General features: G+C 37.8%; 1 long non-coding RNA gene and 1 pseudogene across 2 annotated transcripts in view; both read right to left on the bottom strand.

The window, feature by feature from the left end:
- The window catches only part of LOC113918571, a 92819-nt gene extending 85565 nt beyond the window's left edge, over nucleotides 1–7254 (bottom strand). For both annotated transcript variants that reach the window (XR_003518613.1, XR_003518614.2), the window contains exons 1-2: nucleotides 7102–7254; nucleotides 5561–5630 (exon numbers count right to left, since the gene is read on the bottom strand). This is a non-coding gene — a long non-coding RNA (uncharacterized LOC113918571). The remainder of the gene's footprint in view (nucleotides 1–5560; nucleotides 5631–7101) is intronic.
- Nucleotides 7255–17424: 10170 nt separating this feature from the next.
- LOC113915882 lies at nucleotides 17425–18532 on the bottom strand (annotated as a pseudogene).
- Between the last annotated feature and the right edge of the window lie 226 nt (nucleotides 18533–18758).

Below are 18758 nucleotides of genomic sequence, written 5' to 3'. Positions count from 1 at the left end.
CCTTGGTGATAGTGGGCTTTGTTTCCCCTCTTCTTTTCAGCTTCATTATTTTCCATAATTTTATCTTCTGTATCACTGATTTGTTCCTTTACCTCATCCATCCTAGTTTTTATGACATCAATTCATGTTTGCATCCCAGTTATAGCATTTTTAATTTTGGCCTGACTAGATTTTAGTTCTTTTACCACTGCAGCAAGGGATTCTCTAGTGTCTTCTATCTTTTTCATGCCCAGTTAGTATCCTTATAATTGTTTTATTTAATTAATTATTATTATTATTTTTTGTGAGGAGGGCGAGGAGAGGGAGAAGAGAATCTTAAGCATGCTCCATGCCCAGCGTAGAGCTCAGTGTGGGGCTCTATCTCATGACCCTGTGATCATGACCTGAGCCAAAATCAAGAGTTGGATGCCTAACTGACTGAGCCACCCAGGTGCCCTGTTATTATTGTTTTATTTATTTATTTTTTAAAGATTTTATTTATTTATTCATGAAAGACAGAGAGAGAGAGAGAGAGGCAGAGGGAGAAGCAGGTTCCCAAAGAGCAGGGAGCCCGACATGGGACTCGATCCCAGGACCCTGGGACTATGACCTGAGCTGAAGGCAGACACTCAACCATCTGAGCCACCCAGGCACCCTATAATTCTTTTATTTTTTATTTTTTTATTTTTTAAAGATTTTATTTATTTATTTGAGAGAGAGAGAATGAGAGATAGCACGAGAGGGAAGAGGGTCAGAAGGAGAAGCAGACTCCCCGCCGAGGAGGGAGCCCGATGTGGGACTCGATCTCGGGACTCCAGGATCATGACCTGAGCCGAAGGCAGTCGCTTAACCAACTGAGCCACCCAGGCGCCCACCCTATAATTGTTTTAAATTGTAGTTCATACATCTTACTTATATCTGTATTGATTAAATCTCTGGCCATCATTTTTTCCTGGTCTTTGTTTTGGGGGTAATTCCTTGGTCTTGTCAGTTCGGAAGAAAAAAGAAGCAAAATAAAACAAACTAAAAAATTAAAAATAAAATTAAAAAATAAAATTAAATACATAAAGGAAACTAGATCCTAAGTGTGTTTTGGTCTGATTGTTATGAGAAGCTTGATAGAACAAAGACAGAAAGAAAGGAAAAAGAAAAGAAAAAAAATTAAAAGTATATAAAACAAAATAAAATTAAAAATTGCTATTTCTTTCATGGTCATTTTTCTAGTTTGTAGACACGCAGTTTTGTTCTCTAAGACTTCCAATCTATTTCTTGGGTGTTTAGAATGTTTTGATATTTATCTAGCTCTGTTCAAGGGAGGAGTCAAGCTTAGGGTCACCCTACTTTTCCACCATCTTACCCAAGGATAATCATTACTGATGTTTTTAGGGCCATAGGATGTATGTTGTGCTTAGTGCTCAGTAAATGTTCAATTAATGTTTTCTGTTTGAATGCTGAATGAATATAAATATGATATGTATGCACTTATAAAGATGTGTTGATATTCATATTTTAACATGGATAGCTTAGTTCTTTTGTAAACATTTACTTTATCATGCTTGATTAAAATTTAAAACAAATGAAATAAGATGTGCTGTGCAATATTTTGCAAGTTGTTATTATCTGATGGGAATTCACACTTTCTCGTCTTATTTGTATGATGCCATTTTAATTACATATCACTGCGTAAGCAATGGGTGAATGAGTGATTATGCCTACCAGAACATTTGGCACATGATGGGGGGAAGGCAGAAGATTTTCAATTTATTATGACTCACTCAGGTACAAAACATGACACTCCTGGACAAGGAGTATGTTATTGTCAGCTTGTCACTAGCACTAATCCCTGATCCGTCACAGGAATTTTCTTAACAAACCACTTGGGGAAAGGTCACTCTGTTCAGGAAGCCAACAGTTTAACTTAGAGAAAGGTGAAGAAATGGGGAATGGTTTGTAGTGCTCACTGAAAAATACGACTTGGTTTTTTTATTGTGTGACATTCATAGGGAATAGAGCTGAGGATACCTGATGGTGGACAGGAGGAAGTGAGAGAATTTCAAGAACATGCTAGTGATAAATAAGGATCTATCACCAGGGTATGCCTTAAGGTTACATTCTGGGAGCTTTCCCAGAATGACGTTTTCTTAACATCCCCAAATTTTTCCCAGTGATATTTGGTGATTATATCACAATCTTCCCAGGACATTAAGAAAGTGAATATATATATATATATATATTTTTTTTTTATTGGGCAAAAATTCATTGGTGCACATATGTTTGTTTGGTTTTATATTTTAACAATGCCCTTAGGATTAATTTGCTTACTCTTCATAGTGAATCTTTCATATTTAAACTAAAATGAAGGTAGCAGAGAGAAGGATAATAACTCAGGCTACAAAATACACTCTTAAGTCATTAGCTTTCTGTAAGTAATGAAAAGGGAGGTCTATATAAGTTGCTTTAAAGTGTATTCTAAGACAAAGTTAAGCTATCATGTTTCCAAAAAAAATATGTTGGCAAGTCCCATGTAGTGGACTAGTGGAGGGAAGAAAGGGAAAAGGTAATAAAGGGAAAGAAAGTTTTAAAAGAGAAAGGAGTAATTATGAATGTGAGAGAAATATAAATGGGTCTAAATTGAGCTCTACTAATTTCTAGTTATCTGACTGGGGACACATCTTTGTATTTCATTTTTCTTATCCATAATATGTGGTTAATAATAGTAGTTATCGCATAGAGTTATTTTGGAGTTCCAGTGAGTTCATATATTGAAAGTGCTTAGACCTTTTAAAAGAGTACCTGCCACATAGTAAGAGAGAATAAATGTTAGCCTTAATCATTATGTCTTGATTAGACAAGCCTAATGGGAGTTGAAAGACAAATAACGTAGGAATAGCAAAGGGCACTTGTAATACAAATAAACTTTCAGTGTTCTAGGGCATTCTTGTCAACCTATTCAAAATAAAGGAACTTATTTTATTCCTAGAGTCAGTGTCTGCCCATTCTAGCAGATCCATATGCTGCTTGGAATCCATGGGAAACAGGAGATTTACTGAGGAGTCTTCTGTGATTTCAGGAAATGCTGTACCTTCTTCAATAGATTCATTTTGAGAAAACTCCCCTTATTCTAGAGGACTCTGGTGAAGATCAAATGCCTGAGCACTCCTGCACAAGTGAACAAGCACCCCAAGGTGTCCGTGTATGACAAAATGTCTATCTTGAACTAATTGTTCTTGTATCTATCCACTGAAAAGTTTAAATGTTCTGTTCAGCATTTCAGTTAAGTGATATATATGAGACCAGTATTTCATAAACTCTGAAGCAAACAGACATCAAAGCTTATATTCTTATATAGGGAATGGACATTCTTATGCCAGATTATAAAGGTCTTGGAATTAATACTTTGGGGGAAGAAATTTTGACAGGGTTATAGGGAAGGGCACTTTGGAATAAACTCAGAATTGGAAATTTTGATATCCCACGTGAATATTTACCAAAAAACATCACCTCTATAAAGAGTCTCAAATCAAGTGAACAAGATGGTCCATTCTGCAGAGATGATCTATATTCTTTGTTTTGTAAAACTGGTACTTGTTCAAAGGCCTAATGAAAAATAAGGCCTTGGAATTATGCCCTGTTAAAATAGCAAGCATTTCCAATTTGGCTATCACCATTGCTGAGTGCTCAACTTAGCAGAAACTGAGTCTCTGATATGGCTCCTATGTGGTGAAGAATAGTCAACTTCTTGATGGTGATTCTACTATATGGTTACCCTCTCTCATGAAACCTTCACCATTACTACTATTACAAGTTACTATTCTATATTTGGATTAGATTTACTTCTTTTTCATCTTTTTTTTAAAACTTCAGTCTCTGATACACACACACATACATATACACTTAACATTCTTAAATTCATAAACTATATTTCCAATCCAACCACACATTCTTGGCTAAGGCATTTTCCTTACTTATGGCTGAATTTATGATGGATGGATGGATGGATGGATGAAGATGCTTCAATTCTGTATAAAGAAGTGTTGAGCCCAGTATGCAGATATTCAGATGAAAAGACATAAATTCATCTAGTCATTCATATATTTCCATATATACAGATATACAGTGTTATGTCAGTAAAATATTAAAAAAAGAAATAATTTGATTTTTGATGGTACATTTTTTGTCATAGGTACATAGACTTTTATCTTAACACAATTTGGGTAGTTTGGCATACTAATAGTAAATTATACACATCCTAAATAATGCTTCACCAAAGAAATTAGTTCTTAAATGCAAGTTGCATAAAGGCACCTGCTTACCTGTTCTTTTAACTCCAAAGCCTGATTTGAAGATGTAATGCAATTTGTCATGCTCTGATTTCCCAAACATGCCTGTCCTTGAATGTCACTTTCTAAATTATGATTAAGGAAACAAACACACTCTTCTACAATAAAAAGGTATTGAAAAAATAGTTTTTGTTCATGTCACTGCAATGTAAAATTGGCTAGCTGCAGGACAATGAATATTCCTCAGCAGTGGAACCACTATTAAACACAATGTATCAAAAGCCAACATATTTCCTTTCAATCAACGTCTGCCCTCCAGTATATAATTCCTATTGAGGTTATCACTTTTAAACCTATTTCAGGGGATTTATGAAGTTTGGCCATAGCTTGTCTTATGAGAGAGATTATTTTTAGAAAAAATGACCATGTTTGTATAATAACCTTTAGCAATGAAGCTTGTAATATATACCTTCTAAGGTCAGATTGATATATGAACTTTGGTGTTACTAGCTTATTTCTGATAGTTTTGAATATATAAAACAATAGAATTATAAGATCAGAAGTAAGCTTACATATCAAAGATCCCTTGTGACCAGCCTGTTATTCTACCCCTTTTATCAAGCAATTAATCTGTGTTGTGAATATTCTAGTGAACTAGTCACTTGCCTAGACAGCCTCTTACATTTTGAAACATTTCAAAGTTTGCTTTTCTTTTTAACTCAGTAGAAATACGTCTTTCTATAATTTCCATTTATTAGTTCTAATTCTTCTTTCACATGATACTGCTTCAGATATTTGAAGATTGCTGCTATGTTTGAATAAGTAATTTTTAAGGTCTTGAGTTCTCCAACTCTTCTCAATATTATATTGAATGAGTGGCTATACTGTTTGTAGATTTCTTGACATTGTTATTACTCTCTTTAGGGGGTTTTACTATATTTTGTTCTCTTGACTACAGATAGCTAGACTAAAGAACAATTTATGTTATCACGTACAGTTTTATATCTGGCTACTTGGGGTTTGTGGGCCAATGTACTATGGAGTGGATAGAATTTTTCACTTTTTATTATTTATGAATGTTATACTATCACATATTCTTATTATGTGAATATAGCTTTTTCCCTCAGTTTCTTTCTGAACGATTTTACCTCATGATAGGAGATCAGGGATATATATATGTATTTTTCCTATTGAGTAGGCTCCTGAATCCTTCCAAAGGAAGGTTTTAAAAGAGTCATATTTTGTAATACAAAATCAATGTGGTGAAGGACCCAAGCTCACCTCACCTAGGAAAACCTTACCTGCATGCTCCATTTGAAGCAAACTATGTGACCTCAGGGAACTCATTGCGAATGGATGCATCAGGGAGATCTAAAGCAGAGAGGGGAAGAATTTATTTTGAATGTGGCTCCATTTTGGATTTTTAAAGAAGTTTCATCATGGCAAAACAGGTATGAATATGTATTCCAAATCTTCTACATATGCATAGAAATCATCAGTATGAAAAAAATGAGTAATGAATGTCAAGCTTAGATTTGTCACTTCACTTCTTAACTTGATGTCCATCACCTGTCAAAAATACTTTTGGGCAAATAAAGGGCAGTCTCTTTTATAATTACTTTATAATAATCAAAATTAAGATATTAATATTCATACCTTCTTATCATCTAATCATCAGACTCATACCAGTTACACTAATAGTCTTAATGTACTTTATGTCTAGTGGACCCGGCTCCAAGTCAAACCCCTTATATTTAATGTTCATATCTCAGTCTGGAAATATTACTTTGTCTTTCCTTGAATTTCCTCACATTGGTACTTTTTAAAGTTATTGTAGGATGTGAGCCAGTTTGGGTTTGATATTTCTTTATAATTAGAGTGAGGTTATGCATTTCTGGCTGGAATAATCATAAAAATGATTTGCTTTTCTCATTTGCATTAAGGTGGAAGACATTTTGATTTATCTCATTATATATGATGTTCAGTTTAATTACTGGATTAAGATGGTGCATGTCCGGCTTATCCAATGTAAAGTTACTCTTTCCCCTTTGTAATTACTATGTATTTTGTGGGCAGTTACTTCCAATCCTTATAAATTTTATATTCATTAGATATTTAATTAATTAATATTTCTCTGGATTTATGATTTCCTATTTTATTCAGTGGGTTTTGATCTGTTACTATCAGCTTTTATTTTGATGTTTAAATTGTCCCTGATATGAGCAGGAGGAGCCTTTTCAAGCCATGGTTCTATTGTTTCCTTTTTATATGTGCCAGACTTTTTTTTGGAACTCTTCCTTGCTTTTTGACACAAACAGGTATTCCTGGTTCACCTCCTATTTTCTGTACCTCAGCCATAGAGTCAAGCATTTCTCTGAGGAGCCTTATGCCTTTTCATGGACAATCGTGTTTAGAAGCCAACACCTAGCATCAGATGTGCTCATTATTATTGAGGTTTTGCTTCTTCTATATTCCCTCAGTGGGCAGAATTAGGGAATAAACTCATGCATATGCATACTCACATACATACATATGTGTGAACATAAACTATATGCATAATATAATGCACACACATGCACATGACATATACACCTTATTATTTACATTCATTTTTCTATCTCTGTCCATCAGAAACACTGAATTCCTATCAATATTTCCAATTCCAATCCAATCAAACAGGGTTCATTCTAGTTTTCTTCCTTTTCTTCCTTTAGCTTCCTTCTCTGACAGTGATAAATCTGATTTCCATTACATTGATTAATAATTTGATCATTCTTTCATCATGCAACCACTCTCCCATATCTACTGCCACACCCTGCCCCAGGCTGGTGCTCTTACTTACTAGGGCTCTGACCCTCCATGCTGTGCTTCCCCCAGGCAGACACTCTTCTTACCCATCCTGGGCTCCAGTACCCTATGTGGGGCTCTACCTTCCACGTGAAAGCTGTTCTTTCCCTTCTCAGGCTCTGCCACTCTGAGCTGGGCTGTGTGTACACCTTCCTTAGAATACTCAGGCTCCCTCCGAAAACCTACACGTCTTCTTTTAATGGGCCATCCCCCCTCACTCATCTTACTTGGGCACTAACATCTTACAGTGGACTAGCCCACACCTACGCCTGGCATGTGGTGTCCTTCTGCTCAGGCACTGACAGCCCATGCCTGGTGATGGCTCTGTGTGGGCACCCTCCTCGTCTTGATTGGGTTATGATTCCTGAGGCCAGACTGCCTCCCATCCCACATGCGGATGCATCACCCACTCCGCTTAGGTGTTGACATCATACAGCCTACTGTCTCCCCAAAGAATGGTCTTTGCTTTCCACTTGCACTCCAGCATCCTAGGCTGGTTGCCATGGGTGCCCTTCTCACCCCACTCAGGCTCTGACACTATGTGGATCACACTCTCTCCCTCATGTCTTCTTTAAGTAATGTGTTCTCACACCCTATGCTGGGCCACACCTTGTGTGGAGGTCTTCCTCTCTCTGCTCAGGCTCTGACACTCTGAGCCAGGCAGCCTTGCTACACCATTCAGACTGTAACACACAAATCTAGGTCATGGTAACTTCTATTCCTCACCCCTGTTCGCTTGAAAGCCTGCTTTGCTTGGTCCATCTAATGGCTTTATAACTGAGTTGTCTGGAATGGAAAGAAAAGAGGAAGGGGAAGAGAAAAGGCTAAAAGGTTTCTTATTTAGAAGAATTTAGTTAGTATCCTATATATAAAACTAACCGCATTTTTCCAATGCAGAATTTATTCATCACTCCATTCAGTTCTCTTTCATTTCCAATAGGTCTGAAAAATGTACTAATTTTAGAACTCTGGAAAACTCAGTGTGAATAGGATCTTGGAAGGAAGAGTTGGAGTCTTTCTTAAATTCCACACTTTCTGTCTTAATATCTGGACACATACACGGGTGATACTCTCTTTTGGTATTGAGGAAAGTGTTAACTTAGACATATGCATATTTCTAAGCAAACTGACTTTGAAATCCTACAAAAAGTCCCATGCTATCAACAGTTCAACTGTTCATGCCAAGAACACAGCTAAACTAAGATGTGCTTCTGCCTTTCTGCATTTTATGCCAAAAGCAATTAGAGTTGAGAGAATCTTGGGCTCAGAAAATTAGGAACCTGCTCATGTTGACACACATTTGCAATGTTGATGCTTCCAGTCCAGCATAGATTTTCTATTTAAGCCCATTATGTAATCCTTTTCTACTGAATTGAAAAAAAAAATACTGAATGTAGACTAAAAAAGACCTTGATGTATGAAAGCAATCATTAAGATCTACATTAAAACAAAGCATGTAAAAGGTCCAGTTTAACAGTTTAAGATGTCTTTCCCAAGCTAAACCAATTGCCAGGGCCTTTTAACATTTTTCTCCTTTCTCTATTCCTTCTTTCCTTCTTCCTCGCCTCTCCTCTCTTTCCCCTCCCCTCCCTCCCCACTGCCTCTCCCTCTCCCTGCTCACCTCTCTCTCTCTCTCAGAATACACTGTAATTCTTGCATATCATGATTCCCATCTTTCACAAATTTTGGAGAATTCTCAGCTAGTATTGTTTTAAACATTTTCCTTCTCCTCTTCTCTCTGTCCTCACATGCTGAAACTCCACTTTAGCTTGGGTTTGGCAACTTATTTCAACCTTCACGTCTCTTAGATTCACATGCATTTTCCATATTCCTTTCTTGTCTGTCTGTGCTGCATTTTTCAAATATATGTTTTCCAAGTCACTATTTATTTCCTCGGAAATATGTGTCTAACGTAAGTCTAAATGTCTAATATGATGTTTATTTTGTCTATTGAGTTTTTATTTCAATCATGCTATTTCTTTTTTTTAAATGTTTTCTTTTTTTTAAAGATTGTATTTATTTGACAGAGAGAGACACAGCGAGAGAAGGAACACAAGCAGGGGGAATGGGAGAGGGAGAAGCAGGCTTCCCGCTGAGCAGGGAGCCCGATGCAGGGCTTGATCTCAGGACCCTGGGATCCTGACCTGAGCTGAAGGCTGACGCTTAACGACTGAGCCACCCAGGCACCCCAATCATGCTATTTCTTATTCTTAAAATTCCTTTTGGTTCATTTTAAAACTTGTCCAGTGTTCCTTGCATACTGTTTTCAAGTGTGTTTATGTATCTTTAAGGTTTTATACACAAATCGTTTTATATTCTACATGTGATAAATCTAGTAACTGTAGTTCTTGGAGAGTCTAATTTTTAAAATTTTTTGCTGTCATTTTTGTTCAATTATGTTTTTTTTGTTTTTTGTGGTTTTTGGTTTTACGTAGTTCCTGGTAGTTAACATATATTTGGCTGTACTTGATCTGTGGGACTCCAGAGGCAAGGAAAAAGTGAAAAAATTTTAATTTTAATTCTAGCATAGTTAAAGATGCTTTTTTAAGGGAATTTTTTATTTGCTTCTCCCAGGTTATGGGCATTTCTATTGAGTTTGGACAAAGTTAATTTAATATTTGTGAATTTTATAACTATAAATTTTGACCCCTGAAAGTGAGTTTATAGTTAAAAATTCTTGTGCACAAGTACTTTTTCTCTATTATTATTGTATTATCATTATTATTATTACATCATCATCTAATGGGACTCATGACTGAAACATGTTTTGGCTATATAAAAGTAGATAAAAATGTGGATATTAAGAGAAAACTACAAGAAAAAATTCTATAGGTTGTTGATGTACTAAGAATGAGAAAGAGAATCGAAAACATAGCACAGGAAAAGAGTTATCTATGTCAATCTTTAGATGATTGATATCCCCAATTTTCTTTTAACAATAAAACTTAATTCAGAATATTTCTTTTGAATTTCCTTCCTGTAACATTGCGTTTTTATTGCCTTATCAAACTTAGTCATGTTCCCATATTCTCTCCACTATAATCCATTGTCCATATTCCTGTCAGACTCACATTTCTAAAATACAAAACTGAACGTCTCACTCATGATGCTTATATGACAAAAAAACCATATTGCTTAGATGGCATTCGTAGTTGCCCACAGCCTAATGTCACTTCGTCATGCCTTTCAGGTCTGTGATACATGTAACCCTGCAGGCAGCCTGCATTCTTCTTTACTCCCCAAGCACGCATTTCTAGCACTGCTCTGTGAGTTTGTACACCCCCCAATAATCCCACCTTTCCCCCATTTCCTTAGTGAAGTTCTTCTACTTGTCATTCATTCAATATACAGATTAAATACTCTCTTCTCTGTAAGATATTCCCTTGTTACTTTCCAGGAATAATTGTTTCTTCTCAATTCTTTCACAGGATTTTGTATAAACTAACCATATTATTTATAATATTATTATATTATATTATATTATATTTTATTTTATTTTATACTGGTAGTCACACTCTTCATGTTTGAACTTAAAATTTTTAGTGAACAAGGATAATGCTTAATTCATTTTTGTATCCTCAGAATCCATCACAACACTTAGATTCATGTGATGTTGAATGAAAGAATGAATGGTGCCAAGAATTAATAAATCATCAAGTCCTAGAAGGTGGAACAATAAATATGATATTCTAGGAAGATACATATTAAACGTATAAATATTAAAAGTGAACACCCTTTGAATGCAAACTGAGGAGTAGGGGGAGTTAATAATATTGGAAGAAGTACCCAGATGTCCATATTTTTATTCAACTGGGCATCTATTGTTGAGTAAAACACCATTGAGTAGCATTTCATTCCTTTCAGTGGAATTTAGATAAGCCTTCTATAGCAAGAGTAGAGAATACTGTCACAAAGAAGCAAAATATAGCTGAGGGCACCGTACGGAACTACAGCATGATTCTACCATTTCTTGTTAAAAGCAGAGGAGGCTGCTGGTGTTTTTATAGTGCATAGGAGAAAGTGGAAAGTTTTAACAGTAGGATGATAAAATTGTCATAAAATAAAATTATGTTTCAAGTGCATAGACTAAAGATTTCCTACAATTTTTCCTGAAAGCTGCAATCCCAAAGCAGACTGTTGGGCATTATGGCGTTACAGAGTAGAATATTAAAAAAGAGAACAGATGCTTACAAAAAGAAAAATCGCAGAGATCAGGAAATGGAAACTCCTTTAGCCATGTTAATAAAGACTTATTACCACTTCCTTCATTGGGAAGTACCAGAAGTTCCTAATAAAACAATCTATTACACTATATCTTGGTGAATTCACAAGTCTCTACAAAGATGTTTGTTTTCACATGTATGTGAATTAAGATATCTTCACAATTGGGTTCCATTTTGGTGAATTTGTATGCTCTGAAATTCTTGTTTATCCTTCTTGGTGAATCAGCACACTTGAATCCTGTCAATTCCAGTTAAGTCATTAAACTATGATGTCTAAAAACACATACCTGATTATTGGTGAGGCAGAGATTAATTTTTTTCTTCTCAGAAATAAAAAATTCAGGTTCTATTCTTCACAGAGAAAGTTATCTTGAAGCAGATTTTCTTAAGGCAGCCACCATCGTGGTTCTGCAGATTAGCCTGAGAAGCTTTTGGGCCTGGAGGCTGCCTGCCCTTTCTGAGACTCCTCGTAATTCATTGTCTTTCAGGTGGAGTAGAAACATTTGCAAAGGTGTTCCAGGGCTTTCTGGAATATATAGGACTAATATCATGATGTGAGATTAGGAAAATCTGAAAGACCCTTACCAAGTTCCACTGATGGGAAAGGATTTAAGAGCCTAGTGTTTGTGCGGAAGTGACCAAAGCCCTATCATCAGTGGTTGAAATAGCTGTGATGGTTAAAATTAGAATCTGTTTGTTTATTTATAATGAAAAAAATATACCTTCTAAATAAATGAAATTCTCTGTAGAACTATATAGTACTTTCCTGCAGAAAAACTAGAAAATCATATTATCAGAAGTTTGCTTGGTGAATATGGAGCTGAGATAAAGAATATATGACACTATTTAATGGCATTAGGTTCTGGGAAGTGCAGCATCTGCCACCTGTTCCCCTGGCTCTGGGAGGATCATCCCCACTCTGGGCCAGGCTTGGAGGGGCCCAGGTAGGCAATGGTTCCATCTTCTTTTTTTTTTTTTTTATTGCATTGCTGATTGCAATGCGCTAATAAATATATATCAGTGCAGTAATTCTTAAATTCTTGGGTCTCTGGACTCCATTATACTTACTGTGGACCTCAGAGAGGTTTTGTTTCATATGGGTTATAACTATCAATATTTACTCTAATAGAAATTAAATGAGAAAGTTTCTTGTATTTATTTATTAATTAAAAATAAATGATAAGCCCATTACATATTAACATAAATAGCATTTTTTAATAAAAGTAACTGTTTTATAAAAGGCACTGTTTTATATATATATACATTTTTGAAGATTTTATTTTTTCATGTGTGAGAGAGAGAGAGAGAGTGCACGCATGCACACGTGCATGAGTGGGGGGGAGGGGCAGAGGGAGAAGCAGGCTGTCTGTTGAGCAGGGAGTCTGATTCGGGACTTGATCCCAGGACCCCAGGATCATGACCTGAGCCGAAGGCAGACACTTAACCTACTGAGTCACCCAGGTGCCCAGAAAGCACTGTTTTATATGTTTGCAAATCTCTTCCATATTTGGCTGACGAGAAGACAGAGAAGTTCTAATACACTGTTTACATTCAACGTGTTGTAATATGTTGTTCTGGTTGAAGTATACGAAGAAAATCTGGCTTCATGTAGATGTGTAGTTGTAAAAAGGAGTATTTCAAAAGCCTTTTCAGATAGTTGTGGATATTTGATCCTATACAAAATTTGACAAGTGGTAGTCTTTGAAAGGTTAAGTTACAGTATTTTGAAACGTATCAATAAACTTATACTCTGTTACATTGAAATCTGCTGTTCTTTCTTGCACTGGAGACTGTCTTTTACCCATGCAAGTTTTTTTTTTTTTATTATCATGTGTTGGTAATTTGGAAAATACTGGTTCATTAGATTATGCTTTCCTTCCTAGTGTTGACTTAGGAGTCTATTAATAGTACCACTTTTCTATAGAATACACTCCTTCTATAAATGTATTAATATTTAAACCATGGGCACCTGGGTGGCTCAGTCGGTTAAGCGTCTGCCTCTGGGTCCTGGGATCAAGCCCCGTCTCAGGCTCCCTGTTCAGTGGGGAGTCTGCTTCTCCCTCTGCCTCTGCTTTTTCCCCTGCTCGTGCTCTCTCTCTCTCTCTCTCACAAATGAATAAATAATATCTTTTAAAAATATTTGAACCAGCCTATATTAAAATACTCAATTTAAAAACTTAAATATGTGTTAAATTAAGAAGAAATATATTTTAATATTAACTGTAAGAATTAAAATCTAGAATATAAGACTTATGCCAAAAAACATTAAGCACATACACACACACACACACACAATTCCAATCTGTTGGTAGGAGCATATTCCTAGAAACTGTAAAGAAGTAATTTGATTTAGAATGATTAAAAAGACTAAGATTTTTTTATCAATAGAGATTGTGTTTTATTTATTATTAGATATGTAATGGAGCTTAGAAGAATGCTTGGCATGTGATAGATGAGCAATAAATATTCGTTGAATGTCTAACTGACTTGAATACAAAGATGCTTCAGACTGTTTTGAGGTTTATGTAGTGGGTGACAGATGACTGGTCCCTTTTTTTTTTTTTAATTGTTCCTTAGCAGAGACAAAAAAAAAAAAAAATTGTTAGGTAAGAATCTGACCTTAAGCCATTCTTAAGTCATCTTCACAGATAGACGTATTTTAACTTCTTTGTGTATCAGTTGCTTAGTTCTAACCTTGGCAGGGAAATGATAAGGAATTTTGCTGTTAATAGCTTAAAATGGTAGTACTTTCTAGTTTCACTGCTTTTTGATTTGTGCTTTGTTTACTGCCTGTGACATGAAAACTATGATTTAGTTGGTGCTGACTGTTGGTATGAGTTAGGCTGCACTCTGCACTGTGTATTCAGATTTTATTTGCAGTGAACCAGGCAGGTAGCAGTAGCTTTTGGTCAATTCTAAGTGGAACAAGTGAAGTGACCTACCACACAGAGTTCTTAATGGGAATTTTGCAATTTTTAAGTGCTTGAGTACTGATATAGCACAAAATAAAATTCTGAAGATTTGTGGCTTCATACCGTTATTTTTCCTAAACTGTGTTTTGCATGATCATTTTGCCATGTGAGGATGTCAAGTCACACAATGAAATTTGACTTCTGTCTCTCAGACATTGTACCAAAGTAATGATGCCAAGTGGCATCTATATGTAAAAGTTAATATCTAACATGGAGCGTGGGTTGAATTGTGGGCCCCCAAAATTCATATGTTGAAATCCTAATGCCCAGTATCTCAGAATGTTACCTTATTTGAAAATAGGATCTTTACAGAGGTAGGGAAGTTAAATGAGGTCCTCTCATGTTCTTACAGAAAGTGGAAAATTTGGAGACAGACATGCTAAGAGAGAGAGAATGTAAAATGAAGACGAAGGCAGAGACTGGGGTGATGCTTCTATACCAAAGACTGATAATAAAACCACCAGAAGTTAGGGGAGAGGCAGGGAACAGATTTTTTCCTAACAGCCCCCCAAAGGAATCAACCCTACTGACTCTTTGATCTCAGACTTTGAGGCTCCAAAATTGTGAGATAATAAATTTCTGTTGTTCCAAGTTAGCCAGTGCATGGCATTTTATTATAGCAGCCCTAGCAAACTAAGACATCAAGAAACGTAATCATTTTTTATTGTTGAATTAAACTACTTTTTTTTTTTTCAGCTTCTAAGGATGCATTCCCATTTAGTGGATGGGAAGCTCATCTAGGGCTAAAACCATGTCTGTCTTGTTGAAAGTTTGTGAATGTTCAGTGTTTTTGACATGAGCATTGGCATGATGAAATTAGTATTTTGGAGGTTATGGAAAATGAGACTGCAGGTATTTGCAAAGTTTATTGAGGTTTATGGATAAAAGCATCAGATGAAGTATGCATTATAGATACTATAATCAGCCTGAAATATACTGAAAGTCAGCTAGGATTGTGCCCAGTGGGAAGCTAATTGCAGTGCCTTTCTGATTAGGGCATACTAAAGATACTTAAAATAACTGACTTCCTACTTGGCCAGTTGATTATATTCCACCATCATTTTCCCTAAAATAGGTGAATCACATGGGATATAGTTAATCTATAGAATGGTGGCTTACAACTCTCATGTACTGTGTTGGGATTTTCATGGAGAGAAAACACAGTTTAAAATCATCTCAGCATTATGACTTTAACATCAATGTGGTAGGCAGAATAATAGTCTTACAAATATGTCCATGCCCTAATCCCCAGAATATGTGAATATGTTATTTTACGTGGCAAAAAGGACTTTGCAGATGTGATTAAAACTATGAGCCTTGAGGGGTGCATGGATGGCTCTGTCTGTGGAGCATGTGACTCTGGATCTTGCTGTTGTGAGTCCAAGCCCCATGTTGGGTGTAGCAATTACTTGAAAATACAATCTTAAAAAAAAAAAAAGTATGAACCTTGAGATGTGAAGATAGCCTCATATTATTCAAGTGAGTCCAAACTAATCACATGGGTCCTTATTATTGGACTGAGCTCAGAGTCAGAGGGAGATGTGACAAAGGAAAAAGGATCAGACAGACACAATATCGCTGGTTGCTTGCTTTGAAGATGGAGGAAGGTGCCATGAGCCAAGAAGTGAGGGCACCCTCTAGTAGCTAAAGAGTCTCTCTGCTGGAGACTTCAGTAAGGAATATAGCTCTGCCAACAACATTTTAGCTCTGTGAGATCTGGGTTAGATCTCTAACCTACAGAAATGTAAAATGGTAAAATGGTGTTGGTTTAAGCTTTTAAATTTGTGGTGATTTGTTACAACAGCAATAGGAAATTAATGCAATCATAAATTGCCAACAAGTATTTTTTGATCTTCTAATTGTGCGAGGTGCTTTAAAATTCTATGTAACAGACAATAAACAATAATAACTTTAACAGTTTATTGTGAAACTGAATGAGATATGAGACTCAATATTTTTAAACCCCTTCATACCCATAGCAATCTTTTTTTTTTACTTTGACAAGGGTTTTTATTTATTTTACATTTTGTCATATCATAGTTTCATGACATTAGCCACCAGAATACACAAAATTAGGTTCTTTACTTTATACAGAGAGGAAAATAATGAACTCCATTAAAAGTTCACCTTGACCAAAGAGACAACCTCTGATGGAAAACCACACGTAGGAGAACCCGATATATCTATATTTATAGATATTTCATCTGAAAGAACACAGGAAAAAAAAATCCAAGATTTGCAGCACTATCTATAGTAAGGATTAATTCTACCAGCTTTTCAAACCATCACATTTGATATTCAAAGGAAGCATGCCAGTGAATACAGCTGGGGACAGACTAATACCCCACCAGTCTCCAGAACAGTCTAGTACTGACCTAAGATTCTAGAAGGGGGTGATATGTGCAAAGGAAATGTGGATGCAGGGGGTCCTCTCAGTCTCAGAGCACCCCCCACACAGCTGCCCCCTCCATAGCCCTGCAGTTTTCATTGCTTTGTCCCCTCCTTCACTTGTTTTAGGGTTTGTGGCAATTAAGCTCCAACACAAATGGCTCTAGTTTCTGGGCCAGGAGATTCTCCCTGATAGTGTGGGTGGGCAGGAAGTGTATGGCACAGTCCTGGGCTTCAGGTGAAAGGAGGGGACCTGGGTACGTGGAGAGCCTTTCTCCTCAGTGTGGCCCATGTTCACTTCAGGAACCTTCACTTCCCACCCCAGGACCAGCAAGCCCCAGCCCAAGCCACTCTAATAGTCCTGAGATGGTGATGTGGGCCTGCAGATGTCTCACTACCTTGGATCATATCTCTCCAAATAAACTCTTTTCTTCCTTAGTGATGCCCACATAAAATGTTGGCATAGCTTAATCAAAACTCTCCCTAGCAACACCACGTTTCTGGTGGCCTTGGACACACTGCTGCTAATTGGGTTGTCATCCATGGAACCTGGGGGCAAAAATGGGGATCTACTGTGACCCTCAGCCAACACAGCCTCAGCCACATACTGGCTCCCAAAGGCAGACAGCATGAAGTTCTCATGGGTGTGTTCAACCCTCATGGGCTATACCAGCATTTAACCTCAGCCCCCAAGTCAGGTCCCCATGGAGATGGAGGATCAGGCAACTTTCTACCTCAGGGCCTTGGCTCAGACAGGGAAAATGAGCTGGCAGGAGGATTGCAGTATTTGGACAGGGGCAGGCATGTGTCTTTGCTGGGCCATGGGCTCCAACAGGACAACTCCATGGTGTGACTGATCTGGCCCAGCACCTCATTGCTGTCTGAGTGGGTACAGGCTTGTGGGTGGCTGCCTTCCACTGAGCTGGTGCCAGTGAGAAATGCGGGCAAGGCTGGCCCTGCTGGTCGAGGGCATGTAGCCCATTCCTTGCAGGAAGTATTTGAAGGCCTCAGTCAGCTTGCCTGGCTGTGTGATCTGTGTGATCTCTGGGATCTGCCACCTTTAGAAATGTCGTGGTGGTTGGATCCAGTTTGGAGTTGCACTCCACCACCCTGTCTTCGGCAGGGACCTTATCCCCAACCACCAGCATCACCAGGCAGAGTGTCTTGGCATTGGGCACTGCTCCAGGCAGGTTAATGTCCAGGTCTCTGCAGCTGTTGTACATGTTCCAGAAGAGCTGTGGATTGACATGGCTATGCCAATGTTCCAATCTGCTATGTTCCAATCTGCTGCCAGTAGCTCTGAAGTAGCTCCATGTTGTTCACCAGCCCCTTCTGGCAGAAGAGGTGGGATAGTACTGTATTAGCTAAAGTTCTGGTCACACCAGAGAGCTTGGTGGCCACACAGTCAATCTGGACTTTGCTGTTGGGATCGGGGTTCATCAGCACCAGCCCCTCCACCAGGTTGGGGAAGATGAGTGCAAACTTGGCCAGCACATAAGCTCTGGATCCCATCCTGTACTCAATCACATACTTGAACCCAAAGTGCTGTACCCCATGGGGGAGCATGGCAGCCAGCTACTCCATGGAGGGGAGCTGATTCCCCTGGGGAAACTGTGAGCCCCCAGCTGCTGACCAGGGACATCCACGTGGCACACCACAAAGTGCTTGGGGATCTCCTGCATGCCCTCAAAGTTGAAGAAAGTACTGGACCATAGCTTGTGACTGAGGCCCACGTCATGGGAGGTGAGGATGGTGGGGGGGGGTTTCCCCTGGGGGAGACCCAGTTCACCCCATGTAGAAGGTGGTAAAGCTTCCTGATATCATGTTCCCCACCCCAGCACTCCACCAGAAGGCACTCTGCCTCTACCAGGAAGGGCAAACAAAGGCATGAGTCACCAGGGTCCAGAGGGAGGGGGCAGCACCAGGGGAAGTGATGGCGCTGTGTCTATAGCAGTCTTTTAAGCAAAAAGATAGAAGCAATTTTTCCAAGACCACAGAATACTAGTCTAGTTTTGTCTAACTTCATACCTGGGTTCTCTTAGCTCCTCTGCTGCTTCTCAGAACTGCTG

The sequence above is a fragment of the Zalophus californianus genome, chromosome 1 (assembly GCF_009762305.2).
Source record: "Zalophus californianus isolate mZalCal1 chromosome 1, mZalCal1.pri.v2, whole genome shotgun sequence".
Taxonomy (NCBI): Eukaryota; Metazoa; Chordata; class Mammalia; order Carnivora; family Otariidae; genus Zalophus; species Zalophus californianus.
Note: the sequence above shows the minus strand (reverse complement) of the source record. Positions and strands in the feature narration are given on the sequence as shown.